The sequence below is a fragment of the Bos mutus genome, chromosome 10 (genome assembly GCF_027580195.1).
Source record: "Bos mutus isolate GX-2022 chromosome 10, NWIPB_WYAK_1.1, whole genome shotgun sequence".
Lineage (NCBI taxonomy): Eukaryota > Metazoa > Chordata > Mammalia > Artiodactyla > Bovidae > Bos > Bos mutus.
In genome coordinates, this window is record NC_091626.1 from 89,387,386 (window position 1) to 89,407,920 (window position 20,535).

Consider the following 20,535-nt stretch of genomic DNA (forward strand, 5'->3'; position numbering starts at 1 on the left):
ACGAACAGAGATCATTCTGTCGTTTTTGAGATTGCATCCAAGTACTGCAATTCGGACTCTTTTGTTGACCATGATGGCTATTCCATTTCTTCTGAGGCATTCCTCATCTGAGTTAAATTCACCCGTTCCAGTCCATTTGAGTTCTCTGATTCCTAGAATGTCGACATTCACTCTTGCCATCTCTTGTTTGACCACTTCCAATTTGCCTTGATTCATGGACCTGACATTCCAGGTTCCTATGCAATATTGCTCTTTACAGCATCAGACCTTGCTTCTATCACCAGTCACATCCACAGCTGGGTATTCTTTTTGCTTTGGCTCCATCTATTATTACTGCTTCCAAAATAATTCATATCTCATAGACTTCTTAACACATTTATAATTCCCAGCATTTAAAAGCAGTTGGCTCAGATTTCTCTATAGCAGTTGCCTGTTGACCAATATGTGCTTGTACCAAAAAGCATGCCTGCTTTCCTGGAATTTTGCAAAGATTCATTCTAAAAAGTTTGCAAAACAACAACAACAAAAATAACACACCCAATTACACGTACATATATGTTTATCTTTTCTAATAGTCTGAATATTTTAGTGAAACTTACAACACTCTTTTCTAATGTGTATAGTCTTGATACGCCTTCTGCCAAATACAACAGAGAATATATGAAGTCTTTTTTTGTTTGTTTTGCTTCCCTTAAACCTCTGTCTACATGAATGTGCTTCCCACACCTTCAAACATACACACACACAAAAACATATAAAATGCAATGTACCTAGGAATGATTTAGATGTTTCCCTGTATTATAGGGAATGCTACTTCTAGTCTCCAAGCAATATTTAAATGAGCCCAGAGAGTTCTATGAATAATTTCCTGGATTCCTTTCTTTATGGATGACTGTAACCAAACACCTTGCTGGGGCCCTGAACTCTATTTTCTCAGCTTTAGTTGTTTAATTAAGCATTAAGTTGTTTATAGCCAGGAAGTCCCAACACTAGAGAGGCTTCTTTTTCAATCTGTCTGTTGAAAAGAACCACTGGATCCAATCCAACAATAATAATTTAAAAAAACCACTAGTTAAACTAATTAAAGTTATTTTGTAAATAGGATGCTAATGTCTTGAACTTGAAGACTTTTTTAAACCACATTTATTGTGTACTGACACTAAAATTATTACAAAGTCATAATTTGATGTATAGATTCTTTTGGTTAAAGAAAGTATTGGAAGAAAAATATAACATACCATCACTTCATGTTGTGGTTCTTGACAAGCACTTTTCTATTTTGCAGATAACTGACTAATTCTCTTGAGCATTGCAATGATGCCTAAAATGCCTCTGAATAGCTGGACCCACTACATTCACTGTAGCTTTATTTATACTAATTCACATGGTTGAACAACAGAAATTTCCAAAATTTGTATAATTTAGCTAATGGTTGTACATATATATTTTATTGAAAAAATCCCCCCTGAATATAAGATAATATTAAATATACAGTGTATCAGGTAAGTCAATCAATTGTCACACCAGAATGTCATGAAACTTTCATACACCCATGGTCAATGAATGTCTCTGATTAATTCCTTCAATTCTTAGAAAAACCAATCCCTTCTGCTATTATGTAAATTTGCTAGCAGACTCTTTATAGAGGATTCTTGGGAATCCCAGCATATGAGAGATATGCTCAAATAGTAGGGCATTTTAGAAGCAAAACTTACTGTATTCCATTCATACTGGTCTACCCTCTTTCCTGGTGAAGACACTGGGGTTTCCATACCTGGTCACTCCCTATGGAATGATATTATCTTTCTCTGCTCTTGATGTGCCTGGTCAAACTCATAAAGTCGTACTAATATGTGGGCATACATACAGCCTCTACAGTTTTTCCTTCCAACATTTACTGCAATCATGAATTTATTTGGTTATCATTATTTATTTGGTTATCATTTCTTTCTGTTACTATTAAGACTTTCTATACTATTAAGACTATAATGACCTGACAACCCGTGTTGTCCTGATCTGTCCTCACCTCCTGGAACCAGCTTAGTTCCTGTCATTCATAAGGTCAGGGCACACTTTCAGAAGAGCAGTCTGGGTCAGGCAGGGATATAACAAGTGAATAAAACAGACACAGAACCAATTTTCATGAATCTTGGTCGTAGGGTCTAGTGCTAGAAATAGATTTTAAGAAATCAAATGTACGTATGTGACGTGTGTCCTTGTTGTTGTTCAGTCACTCAGTCATGTCCGACCCTTAGCAACCCCATGGACTGCAGCATGCCAGGCTTCCCTGTCATTCACCATCTCCCAGGGTTCTCTCAAAAAACTCATGTCCACTGAGTTGATGATGCCATTCAACCGTCTCATTCTGTCACACCCTTCTTTTCCTGCCGTCCATCTTTCCCAGCATCAGGATCTTTCCTAAGGAGTCGAATCTTTGCATCCGGTGGCAAAAGTGTTGGAGTATCAGCTTCAGCATCAGTCCTTCCAATGTATCGCAGGGTTGATTTCCTTTAGGGTTGACTGTTTTGATCCCCTTACTATCCAAGGGACTCTCAACCTTGAATTTCTGTTTTTAATAATTGATTTGATTCTTCAGTGAGGATTCTTTTCCGGGCTTGTAGATGGCCACCTTCTTGCTGGGTCATCAATTTGCAGAGAAAAAGAAAGCAAAAGGAAGAGAATGAAATAGGAAGAAATCTCTGATGTCTCTTCTTGTATGGGGATGAATTCTATTATGGAGGGCTCCACCCTCATGACCTCATTTAAACTTATTTACCTCGCAAAGACTGTCTTTCTAAATACCACAGCACTGGGGAGATAAGGCTTCAACACATGAATTCTGATGGGAGCAGTTCAATCCATAGCAGGTATACATGCGCATTTAGATTAGATGGCAAAAAGATTTATTTATGGGTTATTGTGAATTGTTATCAACCTAAAACAAAGAAGCAACATGATTTAATGCAAATGCAATTTATAATTTTGAAAGATCACCATAGTGAGGAATCTATCAAGGGCATAAATCTGGAAATACAGAGGCAGTTAAGAAATACTAGCAGTAGTTCAAGTGGTCGAGACTGGAAACCAGAAACTCAGGTTAGGATTATTTGTTGTTGTTCATTCCCTAAGTCATGTCCAAATATGTGACCCGATGGACTGCAGCATGCCAGGCTTCTCTGTTCTTCACTATCTCCCTGAGTTTGCTCAAATTCATGTTCATTGAGTCAGTGATGTTATCTAACCATCTCATCCTCTGCTGCCCCCTTCTCCTTTTGCCTTCAATCTTTCCCAGCATCAGGGTCTTTTCCAATGAATCAACTCTTCTTGGACATATCAAGGGAAGGGGTTATGACTGAGGTGACAGAGGAAAATAGATAGATTTAGCTGTCTGTCAAAGATAAAAATAACCCCAGTTTTCAGGATCTTGTACCTTGAAAGAAGTGGCGTTATTGAGATGAGGAGATAAAAACAAGTTTTAAGGGCCATATTTGCAAGTTCAGTTTAACATGTACTGTGCCACTGACACCTATAGAGGAGTCAAGGAAGAAGTTGGTGGTGTACGAATTGACTTTAGAGGACAGGTTGGCACTGGAGATGCAAATTTTTGGATGGCCAAATAAAAATATTTTTTAAAGGCATGGAAATATATATATCAGTCTAAGGAGATACATAGAAAAAAGAAGAGAATTACAGACTTGAGATAACAGAAAGTCCGAAATCTAAATTTAAGAGGAAGAATGGGGCAGAGACAATGAGAGTGCTTAAGTCTCAGCAGGAAGTAATGAAGTGAGACATCACAGAGGTCAAATGAAGAGGCTGCTCAAGAGGAAGGGAGTGGCCAATTTGGATGTACCAAAAGACAAAGAGTGACCCACGTGGAGGATGTGGCGAACAGGCCTCTGTGCACTGGGGCCTAATCAAATCTCAGAGACAAAGTTTTCCATGAAGTAGAAAAGCTCTATTGCTTTGCCAGGCAAAGGGGAACAGAGCAGACTCGTGCCCCTCTAAACTCTGTATCCCAACCCAAGGGGATTAGGTGAGGAGTTGTAAAGCAGTGGTTAAAGGGTTAAAGGATGGGGTTGCTGATAAGGATTAGGGTGTGTTCAGTTCAGTCACTCTTTGCTACTCTGTGGACTTCAGCACGCCAGGCCTCCCTGTCCATCACCAACTCCCAGAGTTTACTCAAACTCATGTCCGTTGAGTCGGTGATGCCATCCAACCATCTCATCCTCTGTCATCCCCTTCTTCTCCCACCTTCAATTTTCCTCAGCATCAGGGTCTTTTCCTGTGAGTTAGTTCTTTGCTGATATGCCACTTATCTGGCCTCAGGTGGCCATCTGATGAGCTTGTTGAGGTTATCAATCTGTGACCTTCTTTAACAAGAAGAGTGCTCACATCTTCAATTTGTTACCGTTTTAGTTTTATTGCTGTTCAGTCACTCAGTCATGTCCAACTCTTTGAGAACCCATGGACTGCAGCATGCCAGGCTTATCTGTCCATCACCATCCCCTGGAGCTTGTTGAAACTCATGTCTATCAACTCAGTGATACCATCCAACCATAGTATCCTCTGTTGTCCCCTTCTCCTCCTGCCTTCAATCTTTCCCAGCATTAGAGTCTTTTTCAGTGAGTCAGCTTTTTACCTCAGGTGGCCAGAGAACTGGTAATTCAGCTTCAGCATCAGTCCTTCTAATAAATATCCTGAATTGATTTCTTTTAGGATGGACTAGTTTGATCTCCTTGCAGTCCAAGGGACTCTCAAGAGTTTGCTCCAACTCCACAGTTCAAAGTATCAATTCTTTGGTTCTCAGCCTTCTTTATGGTCCAACCTACACATGCTTACATGGCTACTGGAAAAAACAAACGAACATAACTTTGACTAGAAGAACCTTTGTCGGTAAAGTAATGTCTCTGCTTTTTAATATGCTGCCTAGGTTTGTCATAGCTTTTCTACCAAGGAGCAAGCATCTTTTAATTTCATGGCTGAAGTCACCATCTGTAGTGATCTTGGATCCCCAAAAAGTAAATTCTGTCACTGTTTCCATTGCTTTCCCATCTATATTTCATGAAGAGATGGGGCCAGAAGCCATGATCTATCTTCATTTTTTTAACGTTGAGTTTAAAGTCAGTTTTTTCATTCTCCTCTTTCACCTTCATCAAGAGATTCTTTGGTTCCTCTTTGCTTTCTGCCATAATGGTGATGTCATCTGCATATCTGAGATTATTGATATTTCTCCTAGCAATCTTAATTCCAGCTTATGCTTCATCCAGCCCAGTGTTTCTCATGGTGTACTCTGCATAGAAGTACAGGGTGACAGTATACAGCCTCGACATACTCCTTTCCCTATTTGTAAACTGTCTGTTGTTCCACATCCAGTTCTAACTGTTGCTTCTTGACCTGCATACTGATTTCTCAGGAGGCAGGTAAGGTGATCTGGTACTCCCATTTCCTAAAGAATTTCCCAGAGTTTTCTGTGATCCACACAATCAAAGGATTTAGTGTAGTCAATGAAGTAGAAATAGATATTTTCCTGGAATTCTCTTGCTTTTTCTATGATCCAGCAAATGTTGGCAATTTGATTTCTGGTTCCTCTGCCTCTCTGGTCTAAATCCACCTGGTATATCTAGAAGTTCTTGGTTCATGAACTGCTGTAGACTAGCTTAGAGGATTTTGAGCATGACTTTGCTAGCATGTGAAATTAGTGCAATTGTGTGGTAGTTTGAACATTCTTTGGCATTGCCTTTCTTTGGGATTGGAATGAAAACTGACCTTTTACAGTCTTGTGGCCACTGCTGAGTTTCCCAAATTTGCTGACATACTGACTGCAGTACTTTCACAACATCATCTTTTAGGATTTGAAATAGCTCAGCTGAAATTCCATCACCTCCACTAGCTTTGTTCATAGTGATACTTCCTAAGGCCCACTTGACTTCACATTCCAAGATATCTGGCTCCAGGTGAGTGATCACACCATCATGATTATCTGGGTCATGAAGATCTTTTTTTGTATAGTTCTTCTGTGTATTCTTGCCACCTCTTCTTAATATCTTTTGTTTCTGTTAGGTCCATACCATTTCTGTCCTTTATTGAACCCATCTTAACATGAAATGTTCCCTTGGTATCTCTAATTTTTTTGAAGAAATCTCAAATTTTCCCCATTCTATTGTTTTCATTTCTTTGCATTGTTCACTGAGAAAGGCGTTCTTATCTGTCTTTGCTAATCTTTGAAGCTCTACATTCAGTTGGGGATATCTTTCTTTTTTCCTTTGTTTTCACTTGTCTTCTTTTCTCAGATATTTGAAAAGTCTCCTCAGACAACCATTTTGCCTTTTTCAGCTCTTTTTCTTGGAGATGGTTTTGATCACTGCCTTATGTCCATTGTTACACACCTCCATTGATAGATCTTTAGGCACTCTCTCTATCAGATTAAATCCCTCGAATCTGTCATTTCCATTCAGGTCAGACCTGAATGGCCTAGTGGTTTTCCCTGGTTTCCTTAAGTTTGAATTTTGCAATTAAGAGTTCATAATCTGAGCCATGTTCAGCTCCCAGTCTTGTTTTTACTGACTTGTAGATGTGTCTTTGGAGGAGGCAATGGCACCCCACTCCAGTACTCTTGCCTGGAAAATCCCATGGACAGAGGAGCCTGGTAGGCTGCAGTCCATGGGGTCGCAAAGAGTTGGACACGAGTGAGCAACTTCACTTTCACTTTTCACTCTCATGCATTGGAGAAGGAAATGGCAACACACTCCAGTGTTCTTGCCTGGAGAATCCCAGGGACAGGGGAGCCTGCTGGACTGCTGTCTATGGAGCACAGAGTCGGACACGACTGAAGCAACTTAGCAGCAGCAGCAGCAGCAGCAGCAGATGTGTCTTTTGGTGAAAGTCTGATGCCATAAAGAACAGTATCGCATAGGAACCTGGAATGTTAGGTCCATGAATCAAGGTAAACTGCAAGAGGTCAAATAGGAGCTGGCAAGAGTGAATACTGACACTTTAGGAATAGTGAACTAAAATGGACTAATGGCGAATTTAATTCAGATGACCATTATATCTACTACTGTGGACAAGAATCTCTTAGGAGAAGGAAATGGCAACCCACTCCAGTACTCTTGCCTGGAAAATCCCATGGACAGAGGAGCCTGGTAAGCTACAGTCTGTGGGGTCGCAAAGAGTCGGACATGATTGAGCAACTTCACTTTCTCTTCTAGCCTTCATAGTCACCAAAGAGTCTGAAATGCAGTACTTGGGTGCAGTTTTGAAAATGACAGAATGATCTTAGTTTGTTTCCAAGGAGAACCATTCGATATCACAGCAATCTAAGTCTGTGCCCCAACCACTGATGCCACAGAAGCTGAAGTTGAACAGTTCTATGAAGACATACAAGCCCTTCTATAATTAACATTAAGAAAAAGATGTCCTTTTCATCATAGGGGACTAGAATGGACAAGTAGGAAGTCAAGAGATACCTGGAGTAACAGACAAGTTCGGCCTTGGAGCACAAAGGCTAATAGAGTTTTGCCAAGAGAACGCACTGGTCATAGCAAACACCCTCTTCCAACAATACAAGAAATGACTCTACACATGGACATTACAGATGGCCAAAACCAAAATCAGATTTACTATATTCTTTAGTTCTATGAAAGAGCTTAAATATATCATGCATATTCCCTGAGGCAGAATCAGGAAACTGCCCCAAAGTAGTACTATTTTTTCTTGACTGTTTATCCCTTGTCTCTGAACCTCCTCCCTTCCCAGATCAACATCTGTTTGAACCCATGCTTTAAAACTCAGATAAATTCAAGAAACGTGAGCCACAGAAAGGTTTTCATCCTCAGGATCCCTGTGGGGTCCTACTCAGTTTCATGAGGAGGACCAGAAAATATTCATTTAATAGCAAAAATTCAGTGGTGTCCTTGACAAGAGCAGTTTCATTGCAACAGTGGAAGCAGGCTCCAGCCTGAATTACCCAAGACAGACATCACGCAGTCCTTAGGTTTGGATCTGAGTTAAGCAGAATAAATTAAGATCTGTGAACCACAGATCTATGCCTAAATTTTGGCAGAAAATTCATTATCAGATAAAAGGAGGACTCGATAGTGCAAGTCTGATTGGCAAAAAATACCCATGAGGAAACTAAATAGATTATATCCTTCTTAGCTGGTTTTTTCTTTTTTTTTAATAGAAGAGTGAAGAGCCCACGTCCCCTGTCCAGTTTCCGTGTGAATCTAGAGATCTGGATGATTATGCTGTGCTGATGTTTAAAGGAGATGCTTAGAGCATGTCTACAAAGCTTTCATTCCTTCACTGGCCACAGACCCATAAACAGCATTAACTTTTTCCTATGCAAAGGAACATGTAGGTCTTCTTTCTCCATCACCTGCAGGAGTAAGTTTTATATCAATCCTGGCAACATACAGTTCTTTTCTTTCTATTACATAGTTGTATAAGTATATATAAGTGTATTTTCACCTTGAGGGGTAGAAAAAAGATAAACAGGATGCTGACATTTATTTCCTGTTATTGTCTTGCCCTGCACATTAATATAAAACGAAAATATGATTAACAGATCTTTGCTGACACGCTTGTTGCACGGGGCAGGAATTACTGTACCACAGACACTCCCTGTAACCCTGGAGTGCCTGACCTGCTGCCATTTGCATTCATTAAGCAATTGTCTTTCTTAGTAAAGTGGCGGGGGTGGGGTGGGGTGGGGGGGGGGAAGGGTGACACAATCCTTGTGTCAGGATAATGTCAATTACTCAGAATCCCACTGGAACACTGCTTCAGAGTCATTTGGATGTTCCATTAAGATAGTTGGTAATTATTATGTATTCCTAGAGGTGTTATGATTTACTGTTAGTACTTTGTTTATTGTCTAAAGAAATTATGACCCCAACATAATTTCCTTAGGGCAGGAAAAGTCTGGGTGAAATGTACTAGTTAAACACTATTATTTAAAGTCTTCTCTCTGATTTTTGTTGCACAAATGGTACTTTCTTAGCCCCCAAGATAGAACTGTATTAAAAAACAAAAAGCACTGAAATAAGTGCTAGAAAGGATCAGAGAGATAGGAGTGGAGAAAAGAAAGAAAGAAGGGGGAAATCATCCTCAAATTACTCTTTTCAACATCTGACAGTAAGTCCATTACTAAAAATTTAGCAGATTTTAGTTTCCTGTTACCTTCTGTGACCTATTAGAGAGCTTAATATCCAACAGTCTGTTCTTTCACCTGATAAAGTATTTGCATTTTATATACAAAACAAAATGCAGTGTGTGCTAAGTTGCTTCAGTTGTGTCTGACTCTTTGAGACTCTACGGACTGTAGCCCACCAGGCGCCTTAGTCCACAGGATTCTCCAGGTAAGAATACTGGAGTGGGTTGAAATACTCTCTTACAGGGGAAAAACAAAATAGAATGTTATTAATGTTCACCTCAGATATGCAGATGACACTACCCTTATGGCAGAAAGTGAAGAGGAAATAAAAAACCTCTTGATGAAAGTGAAAGTGGAGAGTGAAAAAGTTGGCTTAAAGCTCAACATTCAGAAAACGAAGATCATGGCATCTGGTCCCATCACTTCATGGGAAATAGATGGGGAAACAGTGGAAACAGTGTCAGACTTTATTTTTTTGGGCTCCAAAATTACTGCAGATGGTGACTGCAGCCATGAAATTAAGACACTTACTCCTTGGAAGGAAAGTTATGACCAACCTAGATGGCATATTCAAAAGCAGAGACACTACTTTGCCAACAAAAGTAGTTGTCCATCTACTTTGTCCATCTAGTCAAGGCTATGGTTTTTCCAGTATTTATGTATGGATGTGAGAGTTGGACTGTGAAGAAAGCTGAGTGCCAAAGAACTGATGCTTTTGAACTGTGGTGTTAGAGAAGACTCTTGAGAGTCCCTTGGACTGCAAAGGAGATCCAACCAGTCCATTCTGAAGGAGATCAGTCCTGGGTGTTCTTTGGAAGGAATGATGCTGAAGCTGAAACTCCAGTACTTTGGCCACCTCATAGGAAGAGTTGACTCATTGGAAAAGACCCTGATGCTGGGAGGGATTGGAGGCAGGAGAAGAAGGGGAGGACAGAGGATGAGATGGCTGGATGGCATTACCAACTCGATGGAGGTGAGTTTGAGTGAACTCTGGGAGTTGGTGATGGACAGGGAGGCCTGGTGTGCTGTAGTTCATGCGGTTGCAAAGAGTCGGACACGGCTGAGCAACTGAACTGAACTGAATGTAGATGGGCTTCATTCGATCAGTTGAAGGCCTAATTTAGGAGAAAAAGACTGAGGTTCCCAAAGAATGGGGAGTACTGCCTCTAGACTGCCTTTGACTTTTCTTTTTTTTCAATTGAAAAAAATTGAAGTTGATTTACCATGTTGTGTTAATTTCAGGTAGACCCCAAAGTGACTCAGTTATACATATACAGTAATGTGTATCTATTAACCCTATAAACTCTTAATTTATCCCTCCCTGATTTCCCCTTTGGTAACTGTAAGTTTTTCTCTCTATGAGTATATTTCTGTTTTGTTAATAAATTCACTTGTATCACTTTTTAAAGATCGCACATATAGCTGATAGCATATGACTTGTGTTCTTCCCTGTCAGACTTACCGCACTTAGTATCACATCTCTGGGTCCAGCCACGCTGCTACAAATGGTGTTATTTCATTCTTTGCAATGGATGAATAGTGCTCTATTAAAATACTAATGGATATGTGTGTGTGTGTGTGAGTACTTTATAGACATATACACACATATCACATTTCTTTTGCATTCCATCTATGGATGCACACCTAGTTTGCTTCCGTTAGACTGCCTTGGCACTCAAGCTTCAACACCAACTCTTCCCCAGGCTTCTAGCCATCTGACCTGCTCTGTGTGTGTTGGCCTTGTGGGATCCCATGAACGAATCGCATGTACCAGTTCTCTTTCTCTCTTTCTCCACATGTACACAAACTTACATACACTTTATTGATTTTGCTTCTTTCTAGAGCCCTGACTTGGACTTCCCTGGTGGCTCAGATGGTAAAGTGTCTGTCTACAATGCGGGAGACCTGGGTTCGATCCCTCGGTCAGGAAGATTCCCTGGAGAAGGAAATGGCAACCCACTCCAGTACTCTTGCCTAGAAAATCCCGTGGATGGAGGAGCCTGGTGCAGGCTACTGCCCATGGGGTGGCAAAGAATTGGACACGACTGAACGACTTCACTTTCACTTTCAGAGCCCTGACTAATACACTATGATCTCCTCATTCAAAGAACTCACAATCTATCAGAAATATAAACATAAATGTGCGTATACACACAAACTCTTTGTTTCTTTTACTCCCTCTCCCTCTTCCAGTATTAGAGATATCAGTGGCATGGATGCTCATGTATTATAAAATATAAAGTCACAAAGACCGTGACCCTAAGAGAGAATATCTTTGCTGATGTAGACTATGGCACATGCGGGTGATTGCAGTACATATGCTCTCCCTGCCTTCTCACTCCAACCTCCTAGGGCAAGGCTTACTTGTAAGAAAGATTATCACAGACTGTATTCTGCAAAGGGTGTATTTGGATGATAGATCTACTTGATGTGTCCCAATTTCCTGCAGAAAATCCTAAAAGATGATGCTGTGAAAGTGCTGCATTCAATATGTCAGCAAATTTGGAAAACTCAGCAGTGATCACAAGACTGGAAAAAGTCAGTTTTCACTCCAATCTCAAAGAAAGGCAAGGCCAAAGAATGTTCAAACTACAGCACAGTTGCACTCATCTCACATGCTAGCAAAGTAATGCTCAAAATTCTCCAAGTGAGGATTCAACAGTACATGAACTGAGAACTTCCAGATGTTCAAGCTGGTTTTAGAAAAGGCAGAGGAACCAGAGATCAAATGTCCAACATTCGCTGGATGACAGAAAAAGCATGAGAGTTCCAGAAAATCATCTATGGCTGCTTTATTCACTACACCAAAGTCTTTGACTGCGTGGATCCAAAGAAAATATAGAAAATTCTTAAAGAGATGGGACTACCAGACCAACTTACCTGCCTCTTGAGAAATCTGTATGCAGGTCAAGAAGCAACCGTTAGAACCAGATAAGGAACAATTGTTCCAAATATGATTTCAAATTGAGAAAGGAGTACCTCAAGGCTATATATTGTCACCCTGCTTATTTCAATTATATGCAGAGTACATCATGAGAAATGTTGGACTGGAAGGAGCACAAGCTGGAATCAAGATTGCTGGGAGAAATATCAATAACCTCAGATATGCAGATGACACCACCCTTATGGCAAAAAGTGAAGAACTATAGAGCCTCTTGATGAAAGTGAGAGGAGAGTGAAAAAGTTGGCTTAAAACTCAACATTCATAAAACTAAGATCATGGCATCTGGTCCCATCACTTCATGGCAAATAGATGGGGAAACAATGGAAACAGTAAGAGACTTTATTTTCCTGGGCTCCAAAATCACGGCAGATAGTGACTGCAGCCATGAAATTAAAAGATGCTTGCTCCTTGATAGAAAAGCTATGACAAACTAGATAGCATATTAAAAAAGCAGAGATATTACTTTGCCAATAAAGGTCCATTTACTCAAAGCTATGTTTTTTCCAGTAGTCATGTATGGATGTGAGAGTTGGACTAAAGAAAGCTGAGAGCAGAAGAACTGATGCTTTTGAACTGTGGTGTTGGAGAAGATTCTTCAGAGTTCCTTGGGCTGCAAGGAGATCCAACCAATCAATCCTAAAGGAAATCAGTTCTGAATATTCATTGGAAAGACTGATGTTGAAGCTGAAGCTCCAATACTTTGGCCACCTGATGCGAAGAACTGACTCATTGGAAAAGACCCTGATGCTGGAAAAGTTTAAAGGCAGGAGGAGAAGGGGACGACAGAAGATGAGATGGTTGGATGGCATCACTGACTGGATGGACATGACTTTGAGCAAGCTCTAGGTGTTGGTGGTGGACAGGGAGGCCTGCTGTGCTACCGTCCATGGGGTCACAAACAGTTGGACATGACTGAGTGACTGAACTGAACTAAACTGAACTGACCATTTTTAAAAAGATCTGTGGGCTTCCTTGTTTGCTCAGATTGTAAAAACATATCCTCCTGCAATGGAGGAGACCTGGATTTGATCCCTGGGTTGGGAGGATCCCCTGGAGGAGGGCATGGCAACCCACTTCAGTATTCTTGCCTGGAAAATGGGGTCCATGGGATTGGAAAGCATCAGATATGAGTGACAAATCACAGCCCATTCCCTAAACATTCCTTTTTAAAAAATGCACCCCACTGATGCAAAAATCATTGCAAATAGTGTGAGGGAGTGTCTGACATTCAAGAATATTCGCACTTTAGGATCTAGTTGTAGAGTCAGGTGTATATAGAACTGACTGCAAGATTGTGATATAATAATAAATATTATTGTAAAGGAAAGACAGCAATCCTGAAGAAAACCTAGATTCTCAACCACATTCTACCAATCAAGTGATTTTCAATTTAACAAAACTTGTATTCTTTTTCATGGAGTTTGGAAAACTGTCTGCTCCTGCAGCAAAAGATGACTGAGAATACACTTGGATACCTTTCAGCTCCTGGATTCTATTTCACAACTTTATTTTTCTAAGGAGAAATAAAAGATTCCTAACAAAAAAGAAGCAGCCTTCCTCTAATCTCTGTCCCCAAAGTCTGGAAGATTGAGAGAAAACAATGGTTATGCTGAATGATCTGACAGAATAAGAGGAAATTTTGCAACATGACAAGTTGGCAGTGAATCAGTAGGGGATGAGATTATTTTCTAAATTGGCAGTATAACAGATTGTCAGGTTTCATACTTCATAGTCTTTGTCCTGAGAGATTTGTCTCAGTCTTAGGTCAAGTTCATGGAAATGATTTGAGTCCTTCCTCCTCTAAGATATTGGCTTGTTAGTATTGCAGATAGGTACTTAACTTTTCTTTATAAGTGATATCTGCCTAGTGGTAACTTTTAACTCTAGAATATTCAGTTATGGTAAACTAATGCTTTAGAGAAGGCAATGGCACCCCACTCCAGTACTTTGCTTGGAAAATCTCATGGACAGAGGAGCCTGGTAGGCTACAGTCCATGGGGTCGCTAGGAGTCGGACACGACTGAGTGACTTCACTTTCACTTTTCACTTTCACGAACTGGAGAAGAAAATGACAACCCACTCCAGTGTTCTTGCCTGGAGAATCCCAGGGACGGGGGAGCCTGGTGGGCTGCCGTCTCTGGGGTCACAGAGTTGGACACGACTGAAGCGACTGAGCAGCAATAGCAATGCATCAGAGAAAGCATAGGATTAGATATTCACTTACCTTTTATTTTAGTTGGTTTATTCTGTGACTCGGATTAGTCACATATTCCCAGAAGAACTTGAAACAGAAATCAAGAAATGAAAAGCTGTTCTAAACTATTCAGATTAGTGCACCTATGCACTTTTTTTCCTGTATTGCCCAAAAGAGATATTGTAAGGTCTATACTAAGAAAAAAATAGAATCATATAAAATTATATTTGCAAAGTATGTTGATATGTGATGTGATAAGAAACTGTAAATTTCCTATTGATAATTGTTATTCTGTCAACTTACATAAGTTCGACTCACTATTATCCTATAATGAAGAAAGAAAAACAGAGAGTAGTACTTTCAGGATCCTAGTACATACATAATTTAGCAGTACTCTGGGAAATACTATCAGGGTTTCCAGGATAAGTCCTTTCTGTTTTCAAATCAGTACATTACATCACCCCAGGGAACTTTGCTTTAGGATGCAAACTTTAAAGTTTCATGACCTCACTATGTGTGGTCAGCCCAGTACAAAACAACTAGTATGGATTCAAAACAATACAAAAATAAATTGGTGAAAATAAACATTGACTATTAAGCTATGACACTGTAGTGTAAGCCCTGAAATTTTTTTTTTTCTTTTTTTGTAATACAAGTGTCAAGTCATCTACTTCAAAACGGCTTGTCTCTTAATAGACACACAGCCAGCTACAGGACTAGATAAAAAGTTGACCACAGCACAACCCACCATGCCTCACCCCAAGCCCCTGTCCCCAGGGGCTCCCTCTTTTGGTTTAGAGATCTTGGTGGATTTCTGTAAGTGACCATTCAGGCCACTTGGTTTTTTCTCTTCCTGCCTTTTAAATCCCCGCTTCCCTTGACCCCAACAAAAGCAGAACCTAAAGCTCATTCTCCCACCACCCTCTCTCTCCAACACCTCACTGTGGGGCCCCTGGTTTGCCATTGCTCTGCAGGACCTGTGACTAACAGACTTTTTGCTTGTTTGTGTTTTTCCCAAAGTTCCCTGAGGATTATTACTGAGGTTATCTTACAGTCATAAGAACCCCAGGGGCAGTCCAGCCACAACACTGGTTATCAGTAGGCTAGACCAATAGAAAACAGTCACGTAGTTTTAAAAGGAGAGACATACCTGTGGCAGATTCATGTTGATATATGGCAAAACCAATACAATATTGTAAAGTTAAAAAATAAAATAAAATAAATAAATAATCAAAAAAATAAAAGGAGAGACAAATGTGTTAATTTGGAGATAAGAATAAAATGGGGGTATGGGTGATGTGGTGGAAGAAGTCATCTTCTTGCTTCTATTCTTTCTGTTCCTGATTTTCCCTCCTCGTTTTCCTCCATCTCCTCTTCCTATTGCTTTGACATCTTCAGCTGAGAGCAGTTTAGCAATGCAACCCTTATTTTAACCCAAGAAAAAGATGGCATTCCTTTCCCTTAAAATTTCCAGAAATTAAAATGCATTTGTATACTAACTATGAAAAAGTAAAGAAAAGAATAATGGTACAGTGAATAATGGTTGAAATAAAATAGGCAAAAATTTCAACCTTGACTAGATCACTTAATAACCCAGGCAAGTGACTTAACCTCTTTGGGTATCACTTTTTTATCTGCAAATTAGGGATAATACAGTCTTCTTCATAAGTTTGTGATGAATTCAAAGGATGATAGCATATTTTGTGATGAATGAAGAAGCAGACAATAATATGAACTACGTAATTTTATATAAAACTCATTTTGACTTTCATTGCTTTGCATTATTTCAAAATCAGCTTTTCATATTACAAGATGATATGGGAATATTTTAAATATTTAGAAAGAAATTGGTTTCTGTATTGATTTTTTTACATAAGTGCATTTGGAATATAAAGTGTTAAGATTCTAATGTACTCTAATTAGTCCATGGTTATTTAGAATGTAAAACATAACAGAGTAACCAAATAATTAAGTTACTTAATCATCAAAGGTAAACTAAACTCATGAAATCTAAGCAACATAGGCCCAAATTGAGATTTACATAAATAAAGCTGAGGGTTCAATGATTAAAGGATTACCAGATGGTCCTGTAAGATATTTAGTATTCTGCCACATTTAATGACTATAAAACCAGTAAATAATGCTACATCTTGTTAGCTGAGTGGTATTTTAGTTGATTATCAAATTAAGTGTTTTTATTTTAATGAGTTGCAGGGGAAGGGTATGTGTACCATGGGATCAATTATTATTGTATAATAACTATTAATTACTTCCAATTTCTAATTCTGAGAAGACTAAGGATTGGAAACTGACTCCTGTCTTAGCTAGTCAATGTTAAAATTTTCATGTTTAAAGTGAATATTTGAATTAATGTCCATTAATCTGGATTTCCTTTAAATAGTATTCAAAAATGGAAACACTGCCAATGCCTATTAGAGAAAAATAAACTATTAACCCATATAATTTTAATATCTGTAAATTTTTTTGAATATTCTCTGGTAACCTTAATTTTTAAAAAAACAGAACTCCTCTGGGCATTGGCAATTTGTATCTAAATTTGAGGACAGTCTTCAGAATGACCTTTTGCAAATAGTACAACCAAGAATTGAGCGGGATATTCTTCCTGAGGTTTAGGATGAGATGGTTGGATAGCATCACCGATTCAGTGGACACGAACCTGGGCAAACTCCAGGAGATGGTGAAAGACAAGGAAGCCTGGCATTCTGCTGTCCACGGGGTCGCAGAGTTGGATGTGACTTGGCAACTGAACAGCAACAACAGCTAAAGGGCAGTGGTCCTGCTTCTGTGGAGAGTTCAGTGCTCATAGAGAATTCAATTCCTACCACTTCCTCCAAACCAGTTAACAGAGATCGTGCGTCTACAAGAAAAGGGGAGTGACACGTCAACCAAGAGCGATGTCCTCAACAGCAGGCGGTGTTAACACATGTGCTTTTTTGGTTCCCACTGAGGCAGAGCTGAGCATGAAAGCAAGGTCCTGAGGAAGTTGTCAGTGGAAATGATCACAGACACTGATGCCTTCTTAAACTTTGTCTCTTTTTTTCCATTTCTGCTAAGACTTGGTTCAGAATACCTCAAAGAAGCTAAACTAATCCACTACTATGCATTTAGAAAACATTTAAAATGAAGCACAGAGAGATGAAATAAATGGAGCCAAATTGAACAGAAGCAGAGTGAGCTGGGGAACAATAGCAGTCTGGAATTCTCCAGGCCAGAATACTGGAGTGGGTAGCCTTTCTCTTCTCTAGGAGATCTTCCCAAGCCAGGGATCGAACCCAGGTTCCCCACATTGCAGGCGGATTCTTCACCAGCTGAGCCACCAGGGAAGCCCAAGAATACTAGAGTGGATAGCCTATCCCTTCTCCAGGGGATCTTCCTGACCCAGGAATCAAACCGGGGTCTCCTGCATTGCAAGAAGATTCTTTACCAACTGAGCTATCAGGGATGATCCAACTGACTACTATGCATTTAGAAAACATTGAAAATGAAGCACAGAGAGAAAAATAAATGGGGCCAAATTGAACAGAAGTAGAGTGAGCTGGGGAACAACAGCAGTCTTACGTGTGTAGAATTGGAGATTCCCGAGGACAGGAGTAGAGTAGAGGGAAGAATTTAAAATACATATGTTTTTAAAATAACAGCTGAATATTTCCAGGTTTGATGAAAAATATAAACTTGCATACCTCAGCCTGTTTGAGCAATGATAACAAAATATCAGACTGGGAAATTAAATGGTTCTGGAGACTGGAAGTCTAAGATGAGAGGGCTTGAATAGTCAAGGGAGGGCCCTTTTCTTGGTCTCGGACTTCTCACGGTGTCCTCACAGGGTGGAAGGGGCAGAAAAGCTTTGGGACTCTCATAAGAACACTAATCGCATGCATGAGGATTCTGTTCTTGTGACCTGCTGCTGCTGCTGCTGCTGCTGCTAAGTCGCTTCAGTGGTGTCCGACTCTGTACGAACCCAGCACCTTCAAAGACCTCACCTCCTAACACCATCACATTAGGCATTAAGATTCCAACTCTTGAATTCTGGAAGCACTAACATTCAGACCAAAGCATTACATAACCCATAAGAACGGCAAACTCTAAGAAGGAGAAGCTTAAGTAATATACAATTGTTGAAAATAGTTTAAAAAAAAAAAGAGAGAACAGATTAAATATTATGATGGTCATACGCTGTTACTCATTCTCATGCATGCATCTTTCTAAATATCTTTTATTCATTCAACAACCATTTTTTCCATTTTAACCATAATATAACTGAGTTCTAGTATATTCATTTGAATTGCTGCATGGTATTCTGTTTTAAGGATATACCAATTCCATTCTTCTGTTGTTTATATGTTCATATGTTCAGATGTTTGTAACTAACCCATTGTTTCTAATACCTCTATGATCACTTTTTTTTTTATCATTTAGTGTTTTTTTTCTTTTAATTTTATTTTAAACTTTACATAATTGTATTAGTTTTGCCAAATATCAAAATGAATCCATCACAGGTATACATGTGCTCCCCATCCTGAACCCTCCTCCCTCCTCCCTCCCCATACCATCCCTCTAGGTCGTCCCAGTGCACTAGCCCCAAGCATCCAGTATTGTGCATTGAACCTGGACTGGCATCTCGTTTCATACATGATATTTTACATGTTTCAATGCCATTCTCCCAAATCTTCCCACCCTCTCCCTCTCCCACAGAGTCCATAAGACTGTTTTATACATCAGTGTCTCTTTTGCTGTCTCGTACACAGGGTTATTGTTACCATCTTTCTAAATGCCATGTATATGCGTTAGTATACTGTATTGGTGTTTTTCCTTCTGGCTTACTTCACTCTGTATAATAGGCTCCAGTTTCATCCACCTCATTAGAACTGATTCAAATGAATTCTTTTTAATGGCTGAGTAATACTCCATTGTGTATATGTACCATAGCTTTCTTATCCATTCATCTGCTGATGGGCATCTAGGTTGCTTCCATGTCCTGGCTATTATTCGCGTGGTAGATATCTCACAGTCTGGTTTGCTATCCCAAATTATTTCGCTCAGATAGTGCTCAGGGTATTCAGGCCAGATTCTTACTCTGAGCGATGCAGCCGGCGCCGCGCCTCCCTGCCCAGCCCCCGCTTGCTAATGGCAGATGCAGGCGTCTGCGCTGCTTCTCCGCTGGGGGAGTTACTGTAGGGCTCACAATCTGCGAGTTTTAATTGTTTATTTTTTCTCCCTGTTATGTTGCCCTCTGTGCTTCCAAAGCTCGGCACAGATTCGGCAGTGAGAAGGTTTCCTGGTGTTTGGAAACTTCTCTTTTTTAAGACTCCCTTCCCAGGACGGAACTCCATCCCTCCCTCTTTTGTCTTTTTTTTTGTCTTTTATATTTTTTCCTACCTCCTTTCGAAGAGTTGGGTTGCTTTTCTGGGTGCCTGATGTCCTCTGCCGGCATTCAGAAGTTGTTTTGTGGAATTTACTCGACGTTTAAATGCTCTTTTGATGAATTTGTGGGGGAGAAAGTGTTCTCCCCGTCCTACTCCTCCGCCATCTTGGCTCCTCCCTCCCATCACTTTTTAAGCTGCTTTCTTGTCCATCCATCTGTTTCATGCTAGAAACAGAATCTGATACAAGTCACAAATGATTCACATTCTTTTTAAAAATATTTATCTATTTGTTTGTCTATTGACTGTGCTGGCTGTTTGTTGCCTTTCTGGATCTTATTAGTAGTCGCTGTGTGCGGGCTTTTTCAAGCTGTGGGAAGTGGGGGATACTCTGCTGAGATGCACTGCAGTGCTCACATGCTAGAACTCGGGCTCAGAAGTTGCGGTGCATGGATTTAGCTGCTTCAAGGCATGTGGGATTTTTTTTCCAGACCTGAACTTGACCTGTGTCCTCTGTATTGGCAGGCATTGGACCACCAGGGAAGTCCTCACCTTCTTAATTTTACTAAATATTTACTATTGAAGTGTTTATAACATTTTTATAGCATGAATTACTGCTTCTTCAATTCATACTAAAATTGGTATCAGAATTCTCAGTGTTTGCCAATGTATTGAATACGAAACATTATGTCATTGTTTGCCTTTAACTTTTGCAAATTTGTATGCAAATAGATATGTTCTTATATGTTGGCCATTCCTCTTTAAGTTAACCCTTTATATTATTTCCTCATACGTTTAGTTGTTTCTTTTGTTCTTAATGATTTGTAAAGATGTTTGATATTATGAATATTAATCTTTT

The 20,535-nt window shown here is 39.8% G+C and overlaps 1 long non-coding RNA gene across 1 annotated transcript in view; it reads right to left on the minus strand.

Moving 5' to 3' along the window:
- Positions 1 to 19,843, minus strand: part of LOC138989558 (uncharacterized) — a 130,732-nt gene extending 110,889 nt beyond the window's left edge. Inside the window, exons 1-2 of the long non-coding RNA XR_011465839.1 lie at positions 19,693 to 19,843; positions 16,973 to 17,173 (exon numbers count right to left, since the gene is read on the minus strand). This is a non-coding gene — a long non-coding RNA (uncharacterized lncRNA). The remainder of the gene's footprint in view (positions 1 to 16,972; positions 17,174 to 19,692) is intronic.
- Between the last annotated feature and the right edge of the window lie 692 nt (positions 19,844 to 20,535).